Source organism: Oncorhynchus clarkii, unplaced genomic scaffold, assembly GCF_045791955.1.
Source record: "Oncorhynchus clarkii lewisi isolate Uvic-CL-2024 unplaced genomic scaffold, UVic_Ocla_1.0 unplaced_contig_5614_pilon_pilon, whole genome shotgun sequence".
NCBI lineage: Eukaryota > Metazoa > Chordata > Actinopteri > Salmoniformes > Salmonidae > Oncorhynchus > Oncorhynchus clarkii.
Genome location: NW_027260987.1, coordinates 51,808 through 77,534, shown reverse-complemented (window position 1 = coordinate 77,534; position 25,727 = coordinate 51,808).

Below are 25,727 nucleotides of genomic sequence, written 5' to 3'. Positions count from 1 at the left end.
ACCTTTATCCCATAGGGCTCTGGTCAAAGGTAGTGCACTTCATAGGGAATAGGGTGCCATTTTGGAAGCTGCATGGTCTACATCACCAGGTGACACGACAAAGAATTGTGGCAGGGCAGAGATTTGGATATTTAGTTGCAGGTTCTCAGGTCCAGCAGCAGTGACAGACACAATCCACCACACCTCAGAGGACAGAGACACTGCATTAATAGGCTACAGGTGAGTGAAATAGTTATTTTTAAATAATACTTTTTACATTTAGAATTGAAATCTAAATTGATGAAGCTTGTGAACAAAAACATTAGATGGAGAATTGTTTTATTTTTTAAAATCGTAATAATGGCAATTTATGAAAATATATAGATAATTTTCCATGTTGACAAAGTGATCATGTGTAGTGCATATATTATCTTCAAAGGATTGTACAATATTAGATTTCTTAATTTAGCTTCCTCAGGTTTTTTGAGTGCTTCATTGTGATTCTAACCAGGCTGCAGACCTAGTTGAGGCTATTTACCCGAGTAATACCTAACAGCCTATAAAGACTGATATACTATAGCGAGAAAAATACTATCCTCTTGCTTGTATAACAATCGCCCCTTTTCTCTTCTCTTCTCTCTCTCTCTTTCTCTCTCTCTCTACCTCTCTGTCGCTCGCACGCTACCTCTCTTACTCTTCTCTCTCTCTCTCTCTCTCTCTCTCTCTCTCTCTCTCTCTCTCTCTCTCTCTCGCTACCTTTCTTTCTCTCTCTCTTTCTCGCTCTACCTCTATCTCTCCCTATCTGTCTCTCTCGCCCTCTCTCTTGCTCTCTCTCTCTCTCTTTGTTTCTTTTATTAGAGATCTCGAGAATTTTCACACATTACAGTTACGTTCTTCGTTGAGATGAATTTATCTACACTCAATGATACGTCCACATCTCCTCCTATCTCCCTCATTGATCAGGGTGTACAGGGTGTTCATGTGGTATGTTGTATCCCCATGCTTACTGCCTCCAATACAATCAACATCATCCTGGGTCTCCCCACCAATGTCTACATCCTGTGGCTGATACTGACTGGAGCGGGAGGAACAATGGCCTCAGAGTTCTTCTCTCTCAACCTGACCCTGTCTGAGGTTCTCCTCTGCGTCTTTAATAACGTCCGCATAGCTGACCAATATGCCCAATCTGATTTTGTCCACAAAGCTGCTGCTTTTTCTATTGGGTTCATTTTCTCTGGTCGTCCCCTGTTCCAGTGCTGTATCTGTTTAGAGCGCTACCTGGCGGTGGTCCATCCTGTGGTCTTCCTGAAGTACAAACCCCTGAGATACAGGTTGGGGTGTTGTAGTGTTGTCTGGCTGATGGTTCTTGGGTCCAGCTGTCTATTTGTTTTTGAGAATTTTACAACAGTGTCACTCTACTCTGTCCTTTTCCAGTCACTGATCTATTTTCTGCTTATGTCATTCTGTTGCCTCTCAGTTCTCTGGGCTCTGAAACGTCCAGGGCCGGGGGATGGGGACAGGGAGGGAACAAACAGCATTAAGATGAAGGCCTTTAAGATCATTTTGATTATCCTGGTGTATGCTGTGGTGTCTCAACTGCCACTAGTACTGGTGATATCTACTAAAAGTTACATTCCATTAATGGACTTTTCTTCAGGCATGTCCATTTCTTTCTGCATCGTTATAATCTCTGGGTTTGTGCAGCCCCTCCTCTACCTGCACAGGGTTAGGAAGCTGCCTTGTATCAAATGCCTCTAAAACAAAAAGTAAAATCTATTCAAGCCATTATTGCTTGAAAGAGGAACAACATGTCATTATATTTATGTTCCATATTTATTCATATTCATTAGTGAATACAAATGTATGATTTTCTTCTGTATGGATTTATTTGTTTCCAATGAATGATGTTTGAATGTATTTCCAATGTAATCAGTAGCCTAGAAACTTTTGGTTTGATTTCCCCTCTGTAGATTATGTTTTGATAATGTTGGGTGTGCAGTTTATCTACCCACATGGAGTATAAACCAGCGCAAGAACTTCTGAAATCGTCCATATGTAGCAAAATGATTGCCATATACAGGCCGAGATTCAAACCGATTGAAGATGTAGACAACGCTGTCACGTTCTGACCTTAGTTCTTTTGTTATGTCTTTGTTGTCGTATGGTCAGGGCGTGAGTTGGGTGGGTTGCCTATGTTCCTTTTTCTATGATATGGGATTTCTGTGTTTGGCCTGGTATGGTTCTCAATCAGAGGCAGCTGTCTATCGTTGTCCCTGATTGAGAACCATACTTAGGTAGCCTGGTTTCACGTTTGAGTTGTGGGTGGTTGTTTTCTGTGTCTGTACCACACAGGACTGTTTCGATTTCTGTTTGTTTGTTCACGCTGTTATTTTGTATTTTTGTAGTGTTCAGTTATATATATTAAAATGGACACTTACCACGCTGCACATTGGTCCTCCGATCCTTCCTACTACTCCTCTTCATCAGAAGACAATCGTTACAAATGCAGCTTTTTAAAGACAATAGAACATTGCTCATGTCGGCTCAATTGGAAAATAAAATAAAATGTCAAAAGCATGGTTTCTTATTGAAATCTGGCAATAAAGTACTTGTTCGTAAACTGACCTGGTGTCATTCTGTTTTAATATTAGTGTGATGTTTTATTGGCAGAGAGACAGATCATTCAGCTGGCTAATGCAGAAACAGACTGGCACCAAATATTTACATGTATTTTGTCTTGAAATGATGGATCATAATTGTGCTTGAGAGTGACAATGTAGATATTGTTGGGATGATGTGATTCAATACACACTTATTAAGGAGCTCCCCTGTCTGTCTGACTTCTTTAAAGATGATAAAGGATATGTCTCTATATTTATAATAACAATAATTACAATAACAAATATGCTTTGTTACAATTGTCAGTTCCCACTGTTATGGTGTCATAAAACTGCATTAAATAACATTGAATACTTTCGTGAACTTTTAACCTCACCTGGTCTGGGATATCTCAGCATATTCTTTTCAACCATATAAAACATCACTTACTGTTGTCATAACCAGTGGAAAACATTTGCATGTCAGGTGTGTTCCATCTAGTGAGGTGATGGGCAGCATCAGTTTACAGACAGGAGAGATTGTATCCCTTCAGACTCTGGTGTTGGCAGTTGCACTTCCTCCCTCAGTTGGGGCTCAGTCACCTGGGATCCAGAGAGGGGAGAGATCAGGCTTGTCTTTCACATGTCCCAGGTGCTATGCAGAATATCAGAAAGAGAAGAGGAGAGGAGGGAACATTGTCTTCATATGTGAATGTGTCTTTACCTATTCTAAACCATGTGAATGTGTCTTTACCTATTCTAAACCACGTGAAGGGATGGTGTGATTAATTGGGAACAAATCACTTGTTTCCACAATGTCTGTGCGCCTATCACTCTCTCCTTTGGCCTTGGGGGTGATGAGGTTTGAGAACATATGTGTGTCTTAGTGTCTGGAACCATTGTATGTTATCTCTGATGTTGTAATTATCCTGGGATAGTGTATGACCTAGAGGCTCACTCCCCTCAGTGAGCCTGTCCAGGAGTGGCGTCTAGAAGGGGTTTTATTGAGATGGGAGTATCTGGAGTTGACAATTTGATTTATGTCATAGGATGAGTTGGTGTTTTTGTGCTATGAAGTACCAGGAACGAGATCTGAACCTCGTCTTAGGGGCCAAACTGAACGATAAGAACAGAATTTATAGCAAATGCTATCTGGCTGCGGGATGCTCCTTTCTCATTTAACAAACATTCCAAACATCTGTGGTTTGTTATGTGGACTAGGGGGTGGATCTTTGTTACAAAATATTTTAGGAGCCTTTGTGTGAGGGCTCTCAACTAATCATCTGAAGGAGGTTCGTTGACCAGCAATCGCTATTGCAGAGCTCTCGTTAATAAAGATTCAGTTCAATTATGACTCTGACTTGTGTGATAAGTTTGTCTCTCCTCATTTGATAATGCAGAAATGAACCACCACAACGTCGAGGAGGAAGATGAAGATGTAACCATTGTTCTATAAAGACTACACCGTCCCATCTGTCAACCCTTTGTCCAGTTGAACTGTTGCTTGTGTTTTAGTAACTTTTCATTGTTAGATGGTGAGGTTTGACTAATGTTCATAAGGACACATTCATGAACAAGTGCTCTATCACGTTCAACTACATCAACATTTCTAATTTGCTGATGCAGAATTTTTTATAGGAAATAATAATGTGGCCAGCTGGTCAGGTTATCTTTTGAGGACAGCTAACATGTAGCAATCCATAGCGTGCAACAACGTCAAATCATTTAATGTGGATTTTGAGAAAGACGTCTAACAAAAATTGAAGGTATGTACCCAATCATTTCAAACCTTGATTAGATCGGGATAGGATCAAATACATGGGAATATTTGGGAACATCGTTATACACTTACAAATAAAGAACATTGGCCGTGGGCCACCTATTGGGGAATCCTGACCTATACTGTTTACACTATGCAATTAGAGAGAGATCCTGAATCAAAACAACAGACTAATACTGTGTATGTCTGGAGCCCATATGACTTGATTATGTAAGGTGAAAGAGTCAGGCCTTGCAGGTGGCTGGGTTAACCTGTGGCTGGGACAGACAGGTGCTGAGTGATGATGCTTACATTTCCTACAATGCCAGAATGCAAATCCCTGAGCAGGTGTGTGTGTGTGTGTGTGTGTGTGTGTGTGTGTGTGTGTGTGTGTGTGTGTGTGTGTGTGTGTGTGTGTGTGTGTGTGTGTGTGTGTGTGTGTGTGCAGCATATGCATTTCTGTGTTTTGTTCATGACACGCTTTGATAGGATTTCTAGTCAAATAAAATGACTTGCAGTAAACGAGTTATACAATGGTGCTCAATACATCAACTCCCATCAACGTTTTTATGTAAATAACAGAACACGTGACTTGTTAGGAAGAACACAGGACAGAGAGCTTTGGCTAAAGTCACTCATACATGTAGGTGTTGTACCATCGGGTTGGTCTCAGAGGTCTCCTTGAGAGAGAAGTACAAATATCACAAAGCAAGTTCTGAGTTACCAAACCAACTAAGGTAGGTTAATTTACATTTTAACCTTATTGAGCCTAAATGTTTTACATCTCCTCTTCATGTTTTCATTCAGACTTTCTGAGACAATTCACAATGTCTAGACTGACATAAGAGGAGACTTACATGTATCAAAATATTTTTTATGTATGTTTGCATCAATGTATATATATAGATTGTTTTGCCAACAGCACATTGAATCAATAAGTCATGAATCGTGTGATCTCCCCTCTCTCATATCTCTTGTTACAAAAGGATGAATGCCTCTTCAGGAAATCACACTTACTTTGACAGATGGGAGGTTTGCTTGGACCAGGGCTATGTTGTGCCAGTGCTTGGCCATGCTGTCCATGCCCTGTGCTTCCTACTGGGGATGCCAGCTCTGGTCTGGTGCCTCTGGCTCTCTCTGAGTGGAAGTCTCTCTGGAGGTCTCAAACCCACCCAGGTCTTCCCTATTAACCTGTTTGCAGTGGAACTGGTGTTCTGTGTCGAGTGTCTCCTTGAGGTGACCACCTACTTACTCAGCAAGGACGTCATGTTACGAAATAATACTAATGTACTGTTTTACCTCGTCTGGACCTGCAGGCCACTGCTCCAGAGTTGTATCTGTGTGGAGCGCTACCTGGCGGTGGCCCAACCTGTGTCTTTCCTCAAATACAGACTCCGGAGGTACAGGGTGGTGTGTTCAACCCTGGTCTGGCTGCTGTCGCTGGCTTTTGCATGTTCTCCTGTCACTACAATGGGTCATGATGAAGTTGGAAGTTATGTGATCAGTTGTGTCTATTGCCTTGGAGTGGCCGTCATTTCTCTCTGCTGCTTCTTCATCCTGCGTGTGCTGAAGCAGCCTGGTCCAGGAGAGGTAGAAGGGGGCAACGGGGGAGAGAAGAGACAAGGGATGACAGACCCACATAAGATGAGAGCTTTTAGGATCGTCTTAACCAACCTGGTGATCATCTTGGCGAGCTCCATCCCGGTGGTTGTTGGTTGGACCGCTCTGTTATCTAGTCTTGTTTACTTCTGCAATGTCTTCCCCTGGTTAATAATCATTAACATCTTTAGTATCCTGGTCTCACCCCTGATGCACCTCTACAGAGAGGGAAGGCTGCCATGTCCAAGAGGGACAGAGACACGTTAGACTGACAGTTGTGGGCACTGAAAGTACAGGTTTTTGTGACAAACTAAATGGCTAAATGATGGTGGAGCGTTGTGTTAAATATGCATTTAACTACAATTCTTCTAGCAACACCGAGGCGCACCCTAACTTATTTGTGCCTGCAACTGTAGGTTAAACATACATATAGACAAGGCATAGGCGTATAATACATTGTACTTTTTTTGTTTTTGTTTATTTTATCTGGTGGCATGTAGCAATATCATTTTGTGAGATACTGTACGTTACCATTAGAGTTGTTGTTAACTATAGCTTCATATTGTTTAGCATTTATAGTGAATGTTGGATTTATACAATTAGTATTAGGAAGGGATGGCTAGATAGGGGGTTAGGACAATTTATTTAGCATTTATATTGAATGTGGTTCGTTTGATGAATTGTAAAATGTATATTAGGATTGGGTGGATAGGTTTTTAATTAGGCCCAATCATTTAGCATCAGCGTTAAGTCATGATTGTTTTGTTCATCATGGTATGTTTTCTATTGAATTTAGGTTCCTTGTCTGTCACAAAGATTACAAAATGTTGTTCAATTGTATGGGGACTGAAAGTGCATGAGACTTGGCAAATACTGTCATCGTTGCTGAACACTCTAACCCAGACAGTGGACACTCCTAGAAAGTCATTAGGTTCCATCCAGACTAGTAAAAAACATGAACCCCCCTGACGTTAAATGGAGAGTTCAGGACTTTGGTAATGCGGCTTTATGAGGCCTTTAATGAGGTAGATAGAATGAGGCCTTTAATGAGGTAGATAGAATGAGGCCTTTATCTACTTCCCGAGAGTCAGATGAACTCGTGGATACCATTTTTATGACTTCCCATATTTTTGTTTAGCAAGTTAGCATTGGATTGCCGAACTAGCTCTAAAATCCTTCATATTGGATTCAGATATATAAAAATGTTATCCATGAGTTCATGTCACTCCCGGGAACTAGCAAAAGAACATCATGAACTATCCCTTTAAATGTGGCTATTTTAATGGCAGATGCACGTCAATACCAAGTCAATACATCAGTCAACTATGATCTAGTCTAGATAAGTATAATGTTGTTTGGAGTGATCTTCATAGCATACTGTAGAAGCCAAACCCTAACCCCTGGACAGAGGTATACACACTCATTCTTCTCCGATAAGATGAAGCCCCAGCAGGTACAGTGAAAACTCTTTGTCTTACCTTTTCTTGAAAACCCCCAGTAACTTCTATCAGTTCATAACAATAACATTGTCTATCTCTGAGTATTTCACCTCTATTTCTGTGATGATTTAACTTCTTTACACTAATTGTTCTACTTCTTCAGATCCACTAATTATCTCTCCTTTTGTTTTTCTCTCTCCCTCTTTATCTTAGAATGCAGCTCTTCCTGTTATTCAGAGACTAAAGTAACAGAGGACATGCAGCAATGAAGGAACCAAACTCCTCCTGATCCCATAAGGTTTCAGTTTTCCAGTGATGCATCTGTGGGGAGTGTTACCTGGCTGTTGTCCAGCCTGTAGTCTTCCTCAAGTACAGACTCCTAAGGCACAGGGTGGCATGTGTGATCATAGCACGGTTGCTGACACTTTGCTTCCTTGTGTCAAAGGGTGCTACCCATGGCAGCATCAAATTCAATGCTGGTATCTTCACCCCGGTTCTGTCTATCGACATGTTCTGCAGTGTCTTCTTACTGACGATGATGAGCAGGACTGGTCCAGGGGATGGAGGGAAGGAGAGAGAGGGTAAAACAGAGGAGGGAGGTAAAATGATGAAGAAGAGAGCCTTCCCTTCCATCCAGATCATCCTGCTGACCTTGATGGTGAACTAAACTAAACTTCTTTGATCTCCTTAAGTTAAATTGTGACCCCTCTTACTTTTAATATCAGCGTGTTGGTTAGCTTTACTCAGCCTCTCCTCTCCATCCGCAGGGCTTGGAAAACTGCCCTTCGTCTGGGGGTAAAGAGAAGGATACCTACACTGTAGGGGAAAGGTTGTCTTGAATTTCTCAGGTTATCATTCTGTTCCATTCCCTTTAATCATATTGTTCATGCTATTTAGAGGTTTTGACATTTGTAATAAGTTGTTTATGGTTAAATTAAACAGTGTGTACAGAAGGGTAAATGGGTTGATTGATGTGTGTGTGAAATTGCCATTCAATTGTTGTTGTATAGCTGTTAATCTCTGTGAAATTGGGGAGACAAATTGTGAGATTTGACTATAACCTCATGCTCACAGTTATATGCTATTCCTGACTATTTTGCTTGTTTTGTGACATTGTAACCCCCTAATTACTGTATATACCACTATTTTATCTTTCTAAATAATATTTTAACTTGTTTTACATCTTGGATAGCAGTTGCTTCTCTAACTATTGAGTGGTGCTCTATATTGAAATGTATTGCTGTATGTTTTAAAAAGAAGTGTGGAATAAAGCAAATCTGATTCAACAGTTCAGGTCCTTGTCTGTCCCTCACTTATGATTTCACAATATCAACAAATATGTGTCACCCTTCAGTGATGAATGCACATGGCTTGGCTAATTGTTTAACCACTATGGAACATTCAATCCCAAACAGGACTCATTGCATTAAAACATTAGCTTCTTCGGAGACGCCAGTCAGCCAGGAACGGCAGGAGTCGACAGTCAGCCAGGAGCGGCCGGAGCCGCCAGTCAGCCAGGAGTGGCCGGAGCCATCAGTCAGCAAAGAGCGTCCGGAGCTGCCAGTCAGCCAGGAGCGGCAGGGGCCGCCAGTCAGCCAGGAGCGGCCGGAGCCGCCAGTCAGCCAGGAGCCGCCGGAGCCGTCAGTCAGCCAGGAGCCGCCGGAGCCGTCCGTCACCCCGGAGCCGCCGGAGTCTCCCGCCTGTCTGGCGCTGCCGGAATCTCCCGTCCATTCGGGACCCGTGGCGAGGGTCCCCAGTCCGAGGTCGGCGGCGAGGGTCGCCGCTCATAAGAGGCCAAGGGTGCGGTTGAGGAGGCGGACAAAAACTATGGTGAAGTGGAGTCCACGTCCCGCGCCAGAGCCGCCACCGCGGACAGACGCCCACCCAGACCCTCCCCTATAGGTTCAGGTTTTGCGGCCGGAGTCCGCACCTTTGGGGGGGGTACTGTCACGTTCTGACCATAGTTCTGTTATTTTATTCTTTGTTTTAGTATGGTCAGGGCGTTAGTTGGGGTGGGCAGTCTATGTTTGTTTTTCTATGTTGGTTTTTGTGTTTGGCCTAGTATGGTTCTCAATCAGAGGCAGGTGTTGTTAGTTGTCTCTGATTGAGAATCATACTTAGGTAGCCTGGTTTTCACTGTTGGTTTGTGGGTGTTTGTTTCCGTGTGAGTGTTTGGGCCACACAGTACTGTTTCGGTTTTCGTTTGTTCACTTTATTGTTTTGTATTTCAGTGTTCAGTTTATGTCTTTAAATAAACATTATGGACATTTACCACGCTGCACCTTGGTCCTCACCTTCTTCTCCCGAAGACAACCATTACAATGATGACATAGAATCAACATGGAAAACGAATTATATTTGCAAAAAGTAATCAACTTAAATGTATTAGGACACTGATTAACCGACGTCAATGGTGACCGCTACTTTTACTGGGGTCTGACGTTTAACGAAAAATACATTACAGACAAAAATACTTTACAGTTAACATACATTTTAAAAAATGAACATGGTGTGTGTGTGTGTGTGTGTGTGTGTGTGTGTGTGTGTGTGTGTGTGTGTGTGTGTGTGTGTGTGTGTGTGTGTGTGTGTGTGTGTGTGTGCACCTATCAATTGCACATACATGTCAGTACAGATACGCAAGTATGTCACGCGGGGGAAAAGGGTTGTACTGTGAGGTGTTGCTTAATTTGTTGTTTTTAAACCAGGTTTGCTCGTTCACTATATGAGATATAAGGGCGTTCCATGCTCTCTTGGCTCCATATAATACTGTACATTTCGATGACCTGGGGACTGTGAAAATACCCATTGTGGCATGTCTGGTGGGGTAAGTTTGTGTCTCAGTGCCTTGTGTAGATTGACTATGTAAACAATTAGAATTTCCAACACTTGAATGTTTCTTAGAAAAACAAGAAGTGATAATGTCAGTCTTTCCTCAACTATTAGCCAAGAGTGTCTGGCATGCATAGTATTTATATGAGCCCTCTGATTACAATGAATGGTAAATGCCCCGCTCTCGATCACAAAGGGTGGTGCGGACGGCCCAGTCTATCACTGGGGGCGAGCTCCCAGCCATCCAGGACATTTATAATGACTTCAGCCACCCCAGGTAAGGACTGTTCTCTCCGCTACAGTCTGGCAGGCGAAACAGGAGCATCAGGTCTCAGACCAACAGGATCCAAGACAGCTTCATTCTCCAAAAAATAAAACTGCTGAAGAGATAATCCATGTCTGTCTACATACACCCACAGACTACCTGTACTGACTCTACCTGCACTAACATGCAACTTCAAGTTTCTAAAGACGGTTGACATCTAGTGGAAGCCCTAGGAAGTGCAACGATATCCATATCTCAATGTGTATTCGGTAGGCCAAGCTTTGAAATACTACAAACCTCAGATGTCCCACTTCCTGGTTGGATTTTTCTCAGGTTTTCGCCACCATATGAGTTATGTTATACTCAAAGACATCATTCAAACAGTTTTAGAAACTTCAGAGTCTTTTCTATCCAATACTAACAATAATATGCATATATTAGCATCTGGGAGAGAGTAGGAGGCAGTTCACTCTGGGCACGCTATTCATCCAAAAGTGAAAATGCTGCCCCCTATCCCAAAAAAATTCCCTTCTGTTGTCTAAAGGGTCAAAAATGACCTGCCATTATGTGCTGAGAAAATGATGAATTTTTTATAAACTTAAAATTTGATGACTTTTCCTAGAGTGACCACAACATTAGAAAAAGTGAAACATCACCTTTGTTTATATTTCCATGAAAGCTGTACACCACCAGGGTACAAAGATTGTCGTAGGGTCATTTTTGACCCGGCATAAAATCATTTACACACCACAAAAACCACAAAGACACAGACACACACACACACACACACACACACACACACACACACACACACACACACACACACACACACACATTATGTGTGCTACTGAATGAACTCAGACAAAACAAAAACTTTTTTTTGCATGAGCAGCATCTCCCCTCCACGACACATGACTCTGGTTCACAAATTTTTTTTTATTTTTTATTCAGACAAAAAATGTAAAAGATCTGCCAAAATAAACATTTGTGGAAAGCATTGTTTACTAATGGGGAATTTAGTCATAGGCTATAAAGGTGCTATAAAGGTGCTGCAGATGACAGTCTCCCCTGAAGCCATGAGTACACGTTTTAGTGCACAACAGGTTGTATATCTATTTTTTTCACATGTCCAGGAGGAACAAGAGAACAATGATTTAGAAGAGGAGGACGTATCTGATGAAGAAGATGGGGAACAACCCTATCTTGATGCCTGATAAGCAGAACAAAATGAGGATGTTCCTGGAGCAGCTGGGAAAGGCACTTGTAACCACACACATTCAAAGAAGGGAGAGCCTCCCCCACACAGCAGCCTCTGCAGCGCTTGTGAAAGCTGTTCAGGGGGCTGAATCTTGTCCTGATCCACCTAAGGCTGCAGCTGGGGCAGTCAAGAGGAGGAGATGCCAATTCTCCCCACCAAAGAAGGACTGTAAAACAAATACTATGTGCTGCCCATGTGAGAAATATATCTGCAAAATCCATGCACACACACTTGCATACTGTCCTAGGTGTTCTAATTAGTTGATTGATTTATGTTTTTCATGTTTTTGTTTTGTATCTATTATCTTATTTTATTTTTGTTTAATGTTGTTGTTTATACACCCTGTGGGTGCGGGCAATGGTTCAATACATGGGAGAAGACTAGTATTTCATAGTTGAATTCCTCATTGCACAGTATATAAGAATATATCACTATGTTGTCAAGTAAGTTCAAGGCTGTTATTGTTTCCCTTCAATAAAATGCATTCAAAACTACTTTCTGCACATGTCTGATTATTTATTAGGATATACAAGTGCTATCTCTTGCAACAAAAAAAAAATCACCTATGCTTTGCCTTTAGCAATAATAATAATAATAAACCTCTACTTTGGTATATATACCATTGTTCAAAAGGTTATGGTCACTTAGACATGTCCTTATTTTTGAATTGGCCAGGAAACAATTAACTTTTTCAGAAACTCGTCAGTCTATTCTTCTTCTGAGAAATCAAGGCTCTTCCATGCAAGAAATTGTCAAGAAACTGAAGATCTGGTACAACGCTGTGTTCTAACTACTCTCTTCATAGAACAGTGCAAACTGGCCCTAACCAGAATAGAAAGAGGAGTGGGAGGCCCCGGTGCACAACAGAGCAAGACAACAAGTACATAGAAGTGTCTAGTTTGAGAAACAGACGCCTCACAAGTCCTCAACTGGCAGCTTCATTAAATAGTACCCGCAAAACACCAATCTCAACGTCAACAGTGAAGAGGCGACTTCGGGATGCTGGCCTTCTAGGCAGAGTTGCAAAGAAAAAGCCGTATTTTAGACTGGCCAATAAAAATAAAAGATGGGCAAAAGAACACAGCCACTGGACAGAGGAACTCTGCCTTAAAGGCCAGCATCCTGCAGTCGCCCCTTCAAATTAGTGCAGTCCAGAATTTGTTTCTGGATGTTGCCTGGGATGAACAGTTCAAAAGAAGACTTTATGTCCTGTAAATGAGTAACCACCATCCGTTGAAAGAGACATGATTCTCATATTCGGAAAATTCTTCATCTTCCAAAGTGGAAGACCCTCCTTCCACACTTGCTTCCCTCTCTGCAAAAGTTATTTCTAGGGCCCCCAGAGCTGAGAAAATTCTTGCCATACCAACTGTGGTAAGGAGCCACACATGCAAAGCTATTTAACTGTTTTGTCCCTCACCCAATTTGCACCTGGCTGGAGAGTGAGGGAATAATATACAGATTGTTTTATACAATATATCAATATAATGTGTCGACATAATGTATTGTAATAACATTGTGCAGGTTCCCGCAAGACATTTTCTAGTTTTGCACCCTACAAAGGGTAAAGAGCGAGAAAAGTGTGAGACAGGCAGACAAGCAGGGAGACAGACATGTTATTGGTGCTATGTTTAAACAGCAGAACCAGGAAGGAGGAAGACAGAGTGAAGGCACACAGCAAACCTTTTTTTTTCTCATTTTCACTAGTTTTCACCTACACACATACTTTTCCCCACTTTTAATACCCTCGGGTCCATATGTTGACCCAAAGGCAACATATGTAATATAAATGTGTAGGAGGGTGCAGAGTGTGTACTCAATGAAAATGTGTTCTTTTACATGTTCACAGAAAATGAGCCAAGGCGAATGAGTCTCAGGTTGAACAAAAATATTAATTGTATCATTTTTATTTCAGTAAACATTAAAAATTGGTCCCACAGACCCGAACACCACACAAGGTTTCAATTGTATTCATACTTCAGAGAAGGAAAGGGGGATATTTTCTTCCACCAATAAACAATTTCAGTGATATGAATTCACACTAATAGATCATGGTATAGAATTCTCACTTGGTATCTCTCTCCATCTTCATCCATGATCCATGATCCATCCATGACTTCTGAACTTCATTGATTAGCTAACTGCTTACCTTTCTTGATTTATTTAGTTTTCTTCGATTTCCTGATGTAAACGTATTCAGCATTTAGCTGCCATGCATACTGAAACTAAACTAAAGTCATCTTTCATTCTCTCCAGTCCTTCCTCTGAAGATATTAGAACCCCAGTGGAAATGCCTCCTCCTATTCCTCTGAAAATGCTGGGATTCCCATGCCAGTAACCTTCCTGTTTAAGTATCCATCAGCATGGTCTACTTTGTGCTCGGCGTACCCATCTTCCTGTTTAAGTATCCATCAGCATGGTCTACTTTGTGCTCGGCGTACCCATCTTCCTGTTTAAGTATCCATCAGCATGGTCTACTTTGTGCTCGGCGTACCCATCTTCCTGTTTAAGTATCCATCAGCATGGTCTACTTTGTGCTCGGCGTACCCATCTTCCTGTTTAAGTATCCATCAGCATGGTCTACTTTGTGCTCGGCGTACCCATCTTCCTGTTTAAGTATCCATCAGCATGGTCTACTTTGTGCTCGGCGTGCCCATCTTCCTGTTTAAGTATCCATCAGCATGGTCTACTTTGTGCTCGGCGTACCCATCTTCTCATGCGTCATGTAGCTGACCGCTACTGTCAACTCTTTGTTACTGAGATCTTCATTTTAAACACTGAGCTCATCATCTGCCTGTGATTTCTGGTCGTAACCACTGTCCACTTCTCGTCTCTGACCTTCTACACTAGGTAGAAACCATCGTCTTCCCTTATGCCGTCGTCTACTGCAGCCGCCCACTGTTCTACTACTGTATATGTTTATAGCGCTTCCTAGCGGTAGTCCACCCTGTGGTCTTCCAGAAGTTCAAATCCATGAGGTACACGGTGGGGTCGGAGACAATGGTCCAAAGAGATGTAGCAGCGTTCACCTGTTTTTTTTACACTTACCTCCCTGAGTTCCTGTTTATGGATACAACATCCTCTTGGTGATAGTTGATCTGTTCTGCAGCCTTTCCATCCTCCTCATCTTGAAGCACCCGGAGTCCGGGCAGGGAGAGATGGAGAGAAAAGGAGGATGAAGGGGAGGAGGAGAGTGGACTCAGCGGAAGAATGTGCCTGCTCCCGTTCATCATCATGCACTTCCTGTTTGGAAACGTAAAGGATTATGTATACTGTGTCATCGACAGTGTTTCCATGTTCTTCTCTTGTGCTTGTGGGTTGGTGCAGCCCCTCCCCTATCTCCACAGGACTGGGAAACTGCCCTGTATCAGAGGTCTCTGAGGAAGAGGTGACACAAGGTCTCACATTTATTTGAACCTCTTCATTATTTTCATAGACAGAAACTTAGATTGGGAAATCTGAGAAGCATGCCTTACCCCAATCCTAACCTTAACCGTTTTTTGGGAAAAATTATAAACTGAGCCAAGATTAGTGTTTAGGAGCAAATTTACCCTCCTCCCACCTTCATCTAGATCAGGGCTTTTCAATGTCGGTCCTGGAAGAACTAAACACTTCTGGTTTTCATCATCACCTTCTAATAAGGCACTATATCAGACTTGGGACACCAGTTGAGTGCAATGAACTACCAGGTAGAAAGAAAGAACAGACGTGTTTCTGTCTTCCAGGACCAGAATTGAACAGCCCTGGTTTAGAGCAAAGTTCAAAACATGTAAAATATGTAAATTAGCATTTGAACCCAGGTCTGTTGGGGAGCTGAGTCTAATCTCTAATCAGGCCCAACGAGAGCAGATAGAAACTGAAGATGTTTATCTTTAATCGTTGATTGTAAATCAATTTAGATTTTTATCAGATTGTTTAATCTATACTTACAATAAAATATCTCCAATTGTTCATTTTGTTTCACAGTAGTTTGTTACCCAAAGGATTTCCCTTTATTACTCTTCCTCAAAACAAAACTTTTTCTAACTGTTCACTTGTTAATTGGAGTGAAATGTGTTTTTAGTTTATTATAATTTGGAGGTTTTTAAGAGGGTCTTGACTGACCAAGTTGTCATATACCTGCTTTAAAACAACAGTGCATCTTATTTGCCTATAAACTGACACTCCTCTTGTTGGTGCTCTAGTCGGCGTCTGAAATGGCACCCTATACCCTCTATAGTGCACTACTTTTGACCAGGCCCCATAGGGAACTGGGTGTCAATTTGGATGCATCGTAGTCTAAATTACCACGTTCACGTGTCTCAGGTGTGTCAGAGCAGGGCAGGTCAGGCAGATATTTGAATATACAGTATTATTACAGCACCAGTGACAGACACAACCACACCACACCCCAGGAGAGAAGGACGCTGCGTCAACACAGGTCAGCAAAACCTTTCTTTTGTACAAAAAATAATCATATTTAAAAATCTTTTATTTTAAAATGTAAACCCCAATTGATATAGAATTATGTGGTTTATGGGCAAATACATTAGATGTACACAAGTATATATTTTATTTGAATTTTGGCAATTTATGCACATATATGGACAAATTGTGATATTTTGTGATATTGACAAAGTGATAATCTCTATTGAATATGTTATCTACAAAGGATTGTAAGATTGTAATGATTATACGTGTGTTTATAAGATGAATAAAGGCTGATATTATATATTGAGAATAAAAACTTTGCATGATCATGTTGCTTCTCTCTCTCTCTCTCTCTCTCTCTCTCTCTCTCTCTCTCTCTCTCTCTCTCTCTCTCTCTCTCTCTCTCTCTCTCTCTCTCTCTCTCTGTGTTTCTTAATTTAGCTTCACAGGTTCCAGCTGCCTATGGTACTCAGCATTTTACATGTATTTTTCTACCAACGGTGACACACCTAACAACCTACACAGTAAAAAAGGGTGTGTAAAAATTACAGGGTTGACTTATTTTAACCCAGGATGAGTATTTTCAACCATGTGAGGAGTCAATGAGCTCTTGTGTCGGAAATAAATCCGAAAGTAAAATTATGCAGTCATTGCAGTGTAAATCCAACTCAATTCAGTGGAATTTAACCACATTTTGAGTCAAATTAATCAAATTCGTTAGTTGTCTCTGATTGAGAATCATACTTAGGTAGCCTGGGTTGTACTGTTTGTTAATCTGTGATTGTCTATGCTAGTGGCTTGTGTCAGCACAGGTCTCATTTGTAGCTTCACGGTCGTTATTGGTTTATTGTTTTTGTATGCAGTGTTCAGTACTTTCTTTATTAAATATTCACTATGAACACATACCACGCCGCGTTTTGGTCCTCTGATCCTTCTCGCCTCTCCTCTTCAGATGAAGAGGAGGACGACCGTGACACAATACCTGTAGAGTAACTTTAACACTATGTAGGCTGGGACCAAATGTTGTCTGAAAAAGTGTTGAATTCAGCTCTACAGGAGTTAAATTAACACTTTTATTTTTACTCTGTATTGGTCCAAAAGGCTTCTTAACATCTTCTACCCCCAAGCCATAAGACTGCTGAACAGCTAATCAAATGGCTACCTGGGCTTTTTCCATTGTGTGTGTGTCCCATTTTTATGCTACTCACTCTCTGTTTATTATCTATGCATAGTCACTTTACCTCTACCTAAATGTACATATTACCTCAACTACCTCCACTAACTTGTGACTCCTCACATTGACTCTGTACCCGTAACCCCCGTAACCTTGTTACTGTTATTTTATTATTTCTATATTTTCTATATTTTTTACTTAAAACAGCATTGTTGGTTAAGGACTTGTAAGTAAGCATTTCACTGTCAGGTTTACACCTGTTGTATGTGACAAATAAAACTTGATTTGATTTTGCAGTGGTTAAAAAATGATTATATGTGCGTTTATAAGATGTATAAAGACTGATATTATATATCGAGAATAAATACTTTGCATAATCATGTTGCTTCTCTCTCTCCCCCTTTCACTCTCTCTGTTTCTGTCTCACTCACCCTCTCTCTCTCTCTCTCTCTCTCGCTCTATCCCCATCCCTCTATCTCTCTCTCCCTCTCACTCTCTTTGGCTCTTTCCCCTTACAGATCTCAAGAACTTTCACAATAACTTTTTTTAGATGTATCATTGAGATGAATGTTTCTGAAGTCAATGAAAGGTCCACCCCTCCTACTATCTCCCTCATTGAACCAGGTGTACAGGGTGTACATGTGGCACATTTTGTCCCCATCCTAACTGCTTCCTATGCAATCAACATCATCCTGGGTCTCCCCACCAATGTCTACATCCTGTGGCTGATACTGACTGGAGCTGGAGGCACAATGGCCTCAGAGTTCTTCTCTCTCAACCTGACCCTGTCTGAGATTATCTTCTGCCTCTTTAATGCCTTCAGCATGTCTGATCTCTACATCCAGTCTGGTTTTGTCAACAAAGCTTCTCATTTTTCTTTTGGGTTCGTTTTCTCTGGTCGTCCCCTGTTCCAGTGCTGCATCTGTGTAGAGTGCTACCTGGCGGTGGTCCACCCTGTGGTCTTCCTGAAGTACAAACCCCTGAGATACAGGGTGGGGTGTTGTAGTGTTGTCTGGCTGATGGTTCTTGGGTCTTGCTGTGTATGTGTGTCTGAGTTGTTTTCACCACCTTTTGTTTACTCTCTCTTTGTCCAGACAACGATCTATTTTATGCTGATGTCATTCTGCTGCCTTTCAGTTCTCTGGGCTCTGAAACGTCCAGGGCCGGGAGATGGGGACAGGGAGGGAACAAACAGAATTAAGATGAAGGCCTTTAAGATCATTGTGATTATCCTGGTGTATGCTGTGGTGTCTCAACTCCCACTGGCATTGATGGCACTGACTCAAAGTCACATTCCTGTAATGGACTTTTATTCAGGCATGGCCTTTTGTTTCTGCCTCCATGTCATCTCTGGGTTTGTGCAGCCCCTCCTCTACCTCCACAGGGTTGGGAAGCTGCCCTGCATCAGAAGTCTCTAAGACATGAAGTTCAATCTCTTCAAACATTAGTGCTTTAGAAAATGTACAATATGTCATTATATTTATGTTCTATGTTTTTTCATATTCATTTGTGATTGTTTTCCAATTCATGATGTTTGAATCTATTTCCAACGTAATCAGTAGACTAGAAAGAGATGGTTTTCCAATGCATGATGTTTGAATCTATTTCCAACGTAATCAGTAGACTAGAAAGTGATGGTTTGATTCCCCGCCCTGTTGATTTTGTTTGGTAATATTGAGTCTGTAGTTGATATACTCACATGGACTGTAAACCAGCACAAGCACTTCTCAAGTCTTCCATTTTTAGCAAGAAAATGTGGATATATAGGCCGGGATTCAATCCAATCTCACTTATAGACAATGCAGCTTTTAAATTCAAAGGTACTGCGTTCGGGGAGATGACATTGAAGGTAATCGCTGCACATCGGCTCAATTAGAAATGTCCAATGTCAAGCGCTTTTATAGCGGTTTGCATTGAATCCCAGCTATAATGTACTTGTAAAAAGACCTGGTGTCATTCTGTTTCAACTTTAGCGTGATATTCATTGGAAGAGATCATTCAGCTGAATAAGGCAGAAACAGACTGGCACCAAACATGTGTTCTCTCTTGAAATGATAGATGATGATTGTGCTTGAAAGGTATGATGTAGATATTTTGGGGATGATGAGATGAAATAAATACTTATTAAGGATCTCCCTGACTGTCTGTCGTCTTTAAAGATGATACACAAAGGATATGTCTGAGTGTTTATGTGGGAGAATACTTGATTTTTTACAATGTATCGAAATAATGTATGGAAATAATGCTGTGTAATAACATTGTGCAGGTTCCTGCAAGACATTGTGTAGTTTCGCACCATACAAAGGGGTAAATAGTGTGAGAAAAGTGAGAGACAGGCAGACAGGCAGAGAGACAGACAGGTTCTTGGTGCTATGTTGAAACAGCAGGCCCATGGGAGGAGGAAGACACACAGCAAACCTTTTTGCTAAATGTTGACTTGTTTTCACCTAAACACATACTTTTCCACACTTTTATTACCCTCGTGTCCATTGGACCGGAACACCTCATATGTAATATAAATGTGTAGGGGGGTGCACAGTGTGCATTCAATGAAAATGTGTTCTTTTACATGTTCACAGAAAATGAGCCAAGATGAATGAGTCTCAGGTTGAAAAAATCATTAATTGTATCATTTGTCTTTTAGTAAACATTGGAAATGGGTCCCACAGACCCGAACACCACACAAGGGTTCAATTATCTTCATACTTCAGAGAGGGAAAGGGGGATATTTTCTTCCACCAATAAACAATTTCAGGGATATGAATTCACAATAATAAATCATGGTATAGAATTCTCACTTGGTATCTCTCTCCATCTTCATCCCTGATCCATGATCCATCCATGACTTCTGAACTTCATTGATTAGCTATCTGCTTACCTTTCTCGATTTATTTAGTTTTCTTAGATTTCCTGATGTAAACGTATTCAGCATTTAGCTGCCATGCATACTGAAATAAAAGTCATCTTTCATTCTCTCCAGTCCTTCCTCTGAAGATATTAGTACCCCAGTAGAAATGCCTCCTCCTTTTCCTCTGAAAACGCTGGGATTCCCGTGCCAGTAACCTTCCTGTTTAAGTATCCATCAGCATGGTCTACTTTGTGCTCGGCGTACCCATCTTCCTGTTTAAGTATCCATCAGCATGGTCTACTTTGCGCTCGGCGTACCCATCTTCCTGTTTAAGTATCCATCAGCATGGTCTACTTTGTGCTCGGCGTAGCTGACTGCTACTGGCAACTCCTTGTCCCTGAGATATTCATATAAAACATGGCCGCCACCGAGCTCATCTTCTTCCTGTGAGTTCTGGTTGTAACCACTGTCCACTTCTCGTCTCTGAGCTTCTACACTAGGTTGAAACCATCGTCTTCCCTTATGCTATCATCTACTGCAGCCGCCCCCTGTTCTACTGCTGTATATGTTTTTAGTGCTTCCTAGCGGTAGTCCACCCTGTGGTCTTCCAGAAGTTCAAATCCATGAGGTACACGGTGGGGTCGGTGACAATGGTCCAAAGAGATGTAGCAGCGTTCACCTGTTTTTGACACTTACCTTCCTGAGTTCCTGTTTCTGGATACAACATCCTCTTGGTGATAGTTGATCTGTTCTCCATCCTCCCCATCTTGAAGCACCCCAAGTCCGGGCAGGGAGAGATGGAGAGAAGAGGAGGATGAAGGGGAGAAGGAGAGTGGACTCAGCGGAGAATGTGCCTGCTCCCATTCATCATCATGTACTTTCCCAGGGCTCCGGGGTGACGTTTCCATCTCGCACTACATGAAGTTTCCTCTAAGTACAGATCTTGGATCAGCTTCCACCCCCCCAATCATACCCTTAACCGTTATTGGAGAAGGTGCTAAACTGACCCAAGGTTAGTGTTTAGGAGCAACTTTAACCTCCTGCCACAGCAGTCTAGATCAGAGCTGTTCAATGTCTGTCCTGGAAGGACTAAACACTTCTGGTTTTCATCCTCTCCTTCTAATAAGGGACTATTTCAGACCTGGGACACCAGTTGAGTGCAATTACCTTTCAGTCTTCCAGGACCAGAATTGAACAGCCCTGGTCTAGAGCACAGTTCCACGTATTTAAAATACTCCAAATAGTATTTGAAACCAGGTCTGTTGAGATGCTGTGTCTAACCTCTAATCAGGGGCCCATCTAGAGCAGATAGAAACTGAAGATGTTCATCTTTAATCTTTGATTGTAAATCACTTCTGATCTGATTTTTATCAGATTGTTTAATCTATACTTACAATAAAATATCTCCAATTGTTCATTTTGTTTCACAGTAGTTTGTTACCCAAAGGATTTCCCTTTATTACTCTTCCTCAAAACAAAACTTTTTCTAACTGTTCACTTGTTAATTGGAGTGAAATGTGTTTTTAGTTTATTATTATTTGGAGGTTTTTAAGAGGGTCTTGACTGACCAAGTTGTCATGTACCTGCTTTAAAACAACAGTGCATCTTATTTGCCTATAAACTGACACTCCTCTTGTTGGTGCTCTAGTCGGCGTCTGAAATGGCACCCTATACCCTATATAGTGCACTTCTTTTGACCAGTGCCCATAGTGAATATGATGCCATTTTGGATGCACGTGTCTCTCAGGTGTGGCAGAGCAGGACAGGGTTGGCAGAGATTTGTATATGCAGTAGTAGCTCCAGCACCACAGACACAACCACACCACACCCCAGGAGAGAGGGACGCTGCGTCATTACAGGTTAGCAAAACCTTTGGTTTTTATCAGTTTATGGAGATTGTGGCCAAATACATTAGATTTGAAATATGTGAAATATTGGCAATTTATGCAGATTTATTGACACATTTGATATTTCATCAGGTTTACTCAAGTGACCATCTCTATTGCATATATTACCTACAAAGGATTGTAAAGAGAGTATCTTTCTTAATTTAGCTCCATCAGGTTTTTTGCTGTCTATGGTACTCAGCATTTTACATTTATTTTTCAACCAGCAGAATGACTTAACTTAACACCCTATTGGTCCAAAAAGCTTCTGAACAGCTTCTACCCCCAAGCCATAAGACTGCTGAAGAGCTAATCAAATGGCTACCCAGACTCGCTACTGTTATTTTATTGTTGCTCTTTAATTATTTGTTATTTTTCTATTTTTTCTAAAAAAAAAATGTAAAAAAAATATTTAGTAAATAGTTTTTTAGCAATTATTTTTTCTTAAAACTGCATTGTTGGTTATTAAGGGCTCCTTTCTAGAGAGTTTATCCTAGCCACTGTGCTTCTAGACCTGCATTGCTTGCTGTTTGGGGTTTTAGGCTGGGTTTCTGTACAGCACTTTGAGATATCAGCTGATGTACGAAGGGCTATATAAATACATTTGATTTGATTTGATTTGATTTGGCTAGTAAGGCTTGCTTTCTTGTAAGTAAGCATTTCAATGTAAGCTCTACACCTGTTGTATTCGGCGCTTGCGATGAATATAATTTGATTTGATTATATATTGCAGTGGTTATAGGATTATATGTGCATATATAATATGAATAAAGACTGATATTATAGCGAAAATAAATACTTTGCATGATACTGTTTCTTGATTATGATTATCTCTCTCTCTCTCTCTCTCTCTCTCTCTCTCTCTCCCTGTTTATGTCTCTCTCACTCTCTCCCTCTCTATCTCTCTCTCTGTCTCTCTCTCTCTCTCTCTCTCTCTCTCTCTCTCTCTCTCTCTCTCTCTCTCTCTCTCCCTGTTTATGTCTCTCTCACTCACTCTCCCTCTCTCTCTCTCTCTCTCTCCCTCCCTGTTTATGTCTCTCTCTCTCTCTCCCTCTCTCTCTCCCTCTCTCTCTCTCTCTCTCTCCCTGTTTATGTCTCTCTCTCTCTCTCTCTCTTCTCTCTCTCTCTCTCTCTCTTTCTCACTCTCTCGCTCTTTCACTCTCTATCCCCATCCCTCTATCTCTCTCTCCCTCCCCCTCTCTCTCTCTCTTTGGCTCTTTCCCTTACAGATCCCAAGAATTACAGTTTCACGCATCATTAAGATGAAAGTATATGAAGTCAATGATACGTCCAACCCTCCTCCGATCGCCCTCATTGATCCGGGTGTACAGTGTGTGAATGTGGCACATTATATCCCCATGCTTACTGCTTCCTTTTCAATCAACATCATCCTGGGTCTCCCAACCAATGTCTACATCCTCTGGCTGATACTGACTGGAGCTGGAGGGACGATGGCCTCAGAGTTCTTCTCTCTCAACCTGACCGTGTCTGAGATCCTCTTCTGCTTCTTTAATACCGTCAGCGTGGCTGGTCTCTACATCCAGTCTGGTTTTGTCCGCAAAGCTTCTCATTTTTCTTTTGGGTTCCTTTTCTCTGGTCGTCCCCTGTTCCAGTGCTGTATCTGTGTGGAGCGCTACCTGGCGGTGGTCCATCCTGTGGTCTTCCTGAAGTACAAACCCCTGAGATACAGGGTGGGGTGTTGTAGTGTTGTCTGGCTGATGGTTCTTGGGTCTTGCTGAGTTGTTTTCACCACCTTTTGTTTACTCTCTCTTTGTCCAGACAATTATCTATTTTTTGCTGATGTCATTCTGCTGCCTCTCAGTTCTCTGGGCTCTGAAACGTCCAGGGCCGGGGGATGGGGACAGGGAGGGGACAAACAGCATTAAGATGAAGGCCTTTAAGATCATTTTGATTATCCTGGTTTATGCTGTGGTGTCTCAACTCCCAGTGGCATTGATGGCTCAGACTCAAAGTTACATTTCATGTATAGAGTTTTTTTCAGGAACGGCCATTTGTTTCTGCCTCCATGTCATCTCTGGGTTTGTGCAGCCCCTCCTCTACCTCCACAGGGTTGGAAAGCTGCCCTGTATCAGAGGACTCTAAGATAAAAAGTTAAATCGCTTCACCCCATTAGTGCCTTAAAGAATGTACGATATGTCATTATATTTATGTTTTTCCATAATCAATTGTGAATTGAAATGTATGATTTTTTCCTAAACTGATTTTATTGTTTTCCAATTCCTGATGTTTGAATGCATTTCCAATGTAATCAGGGGCCTAAAAAGCAGGGGTTGGAACCAGTTCATAGAACAGAACAGAACAATAAGAAAGTTTTCGAGGAGCAGAGTCCAAACCGGGAACGAAACTGATCTATAGTGTTCTAGAACAGAAACATTATTTTAAAAAGCATGAGAACTGATTAATAATGCTCTTTTACATTCCAGGATTATTTTTTTATGTCCGCAAAAACGCTCTCAAAGCGCTTTTACAAATCCCTGATTTTGTCACTCAGAAACATATTACAGTGTTTACCTGACTTCCATCTGAAAATACTTGCCAGTGAGTGTGTAGGAAAGCTGCCCTACCCCTTCTGAAGCATAGTTTAGTAGTTTCCTGAAGTTACAAACATGATTTGCAAATAAGGGAGAGAGATTTTAAATTAGAGAAATGGATTCACATTTTCAATGCTAGTTAAGTGGTTAAGCGCGCTGTACTGCAGCAACAGCTGTGCCATCAGAGACTCTGGGTTCGCGCCCAGGCCCTGTCGTAACCGACCGGGAGGTCCGTGGGGCGACTGCACAATTGGCCTAGGGTGCTCCGGGTTAGGGAGGGCTTGGCCGGTTGGGATGTCCTTGTCTCATCGTGCACCAGCGACTCCTGTGGCGGGCCGGGCGCAGTGCGAGCTAACCAAGGTGCACGGTGTTTCCTTCGACACATTGGCGCGGCTGGCTTCTGGGTTGGATGCGCGCTGTGTTAAGAAGCAGTGCGGTTGTGTATCGGAGGACGCATGACTTTCAACCTTTGTCTCTCCCGAGCCCGTACGGGAGTTGTAGCGATGAGACAAGATAGTAGCTACTAAAAACAATTGGATACAACGAAATTGGGGAGAAAAAGGGGTAAAAATAAGTTCAAAGACATTCACAGTTCCTTCATAGAAGCCTCTCCTCCGTAGGTATAATTCTGTGGGTCTATTTCAGATAATGCATGTCTTAGCTAAAAGAAGCACAGAGCTTCAAGCCAAGCTTCCTCCTGCTCCACCCTTTTTCGCTCTCTCCACACCTGCAACATTTCAGACGCATCTCACGCCTTACACACACCTTTGTCCAATGCATGTAAAAAGTTTTCCCGCTCCATAGCAAGCTGCTCTATCCGCACTGATTGGTTAAGTCATTTAATGTCGATCTAAATGTAAAAAATAAATACAAATCAGAGGTTTTAAAAAGTAAATCACTTTTTTTTTTTCAACCGGTTGAGAACTTTATTTTGATGGTCAGAAAAGAGGAACAGGAACAAAAAAAATATGATTCTATTCATAACGAAACAATTGGAAAATGATTTTGGTACCAACCCCTGCTAGAAAATGATGGTTGGATTCCTCCCGCTGTAGATTTTGTTTTGATAATATTGGGTCATTTAGTTTATGTATTCACACAGTGTAAACCAGGCCAAGTCCATAATTAGATA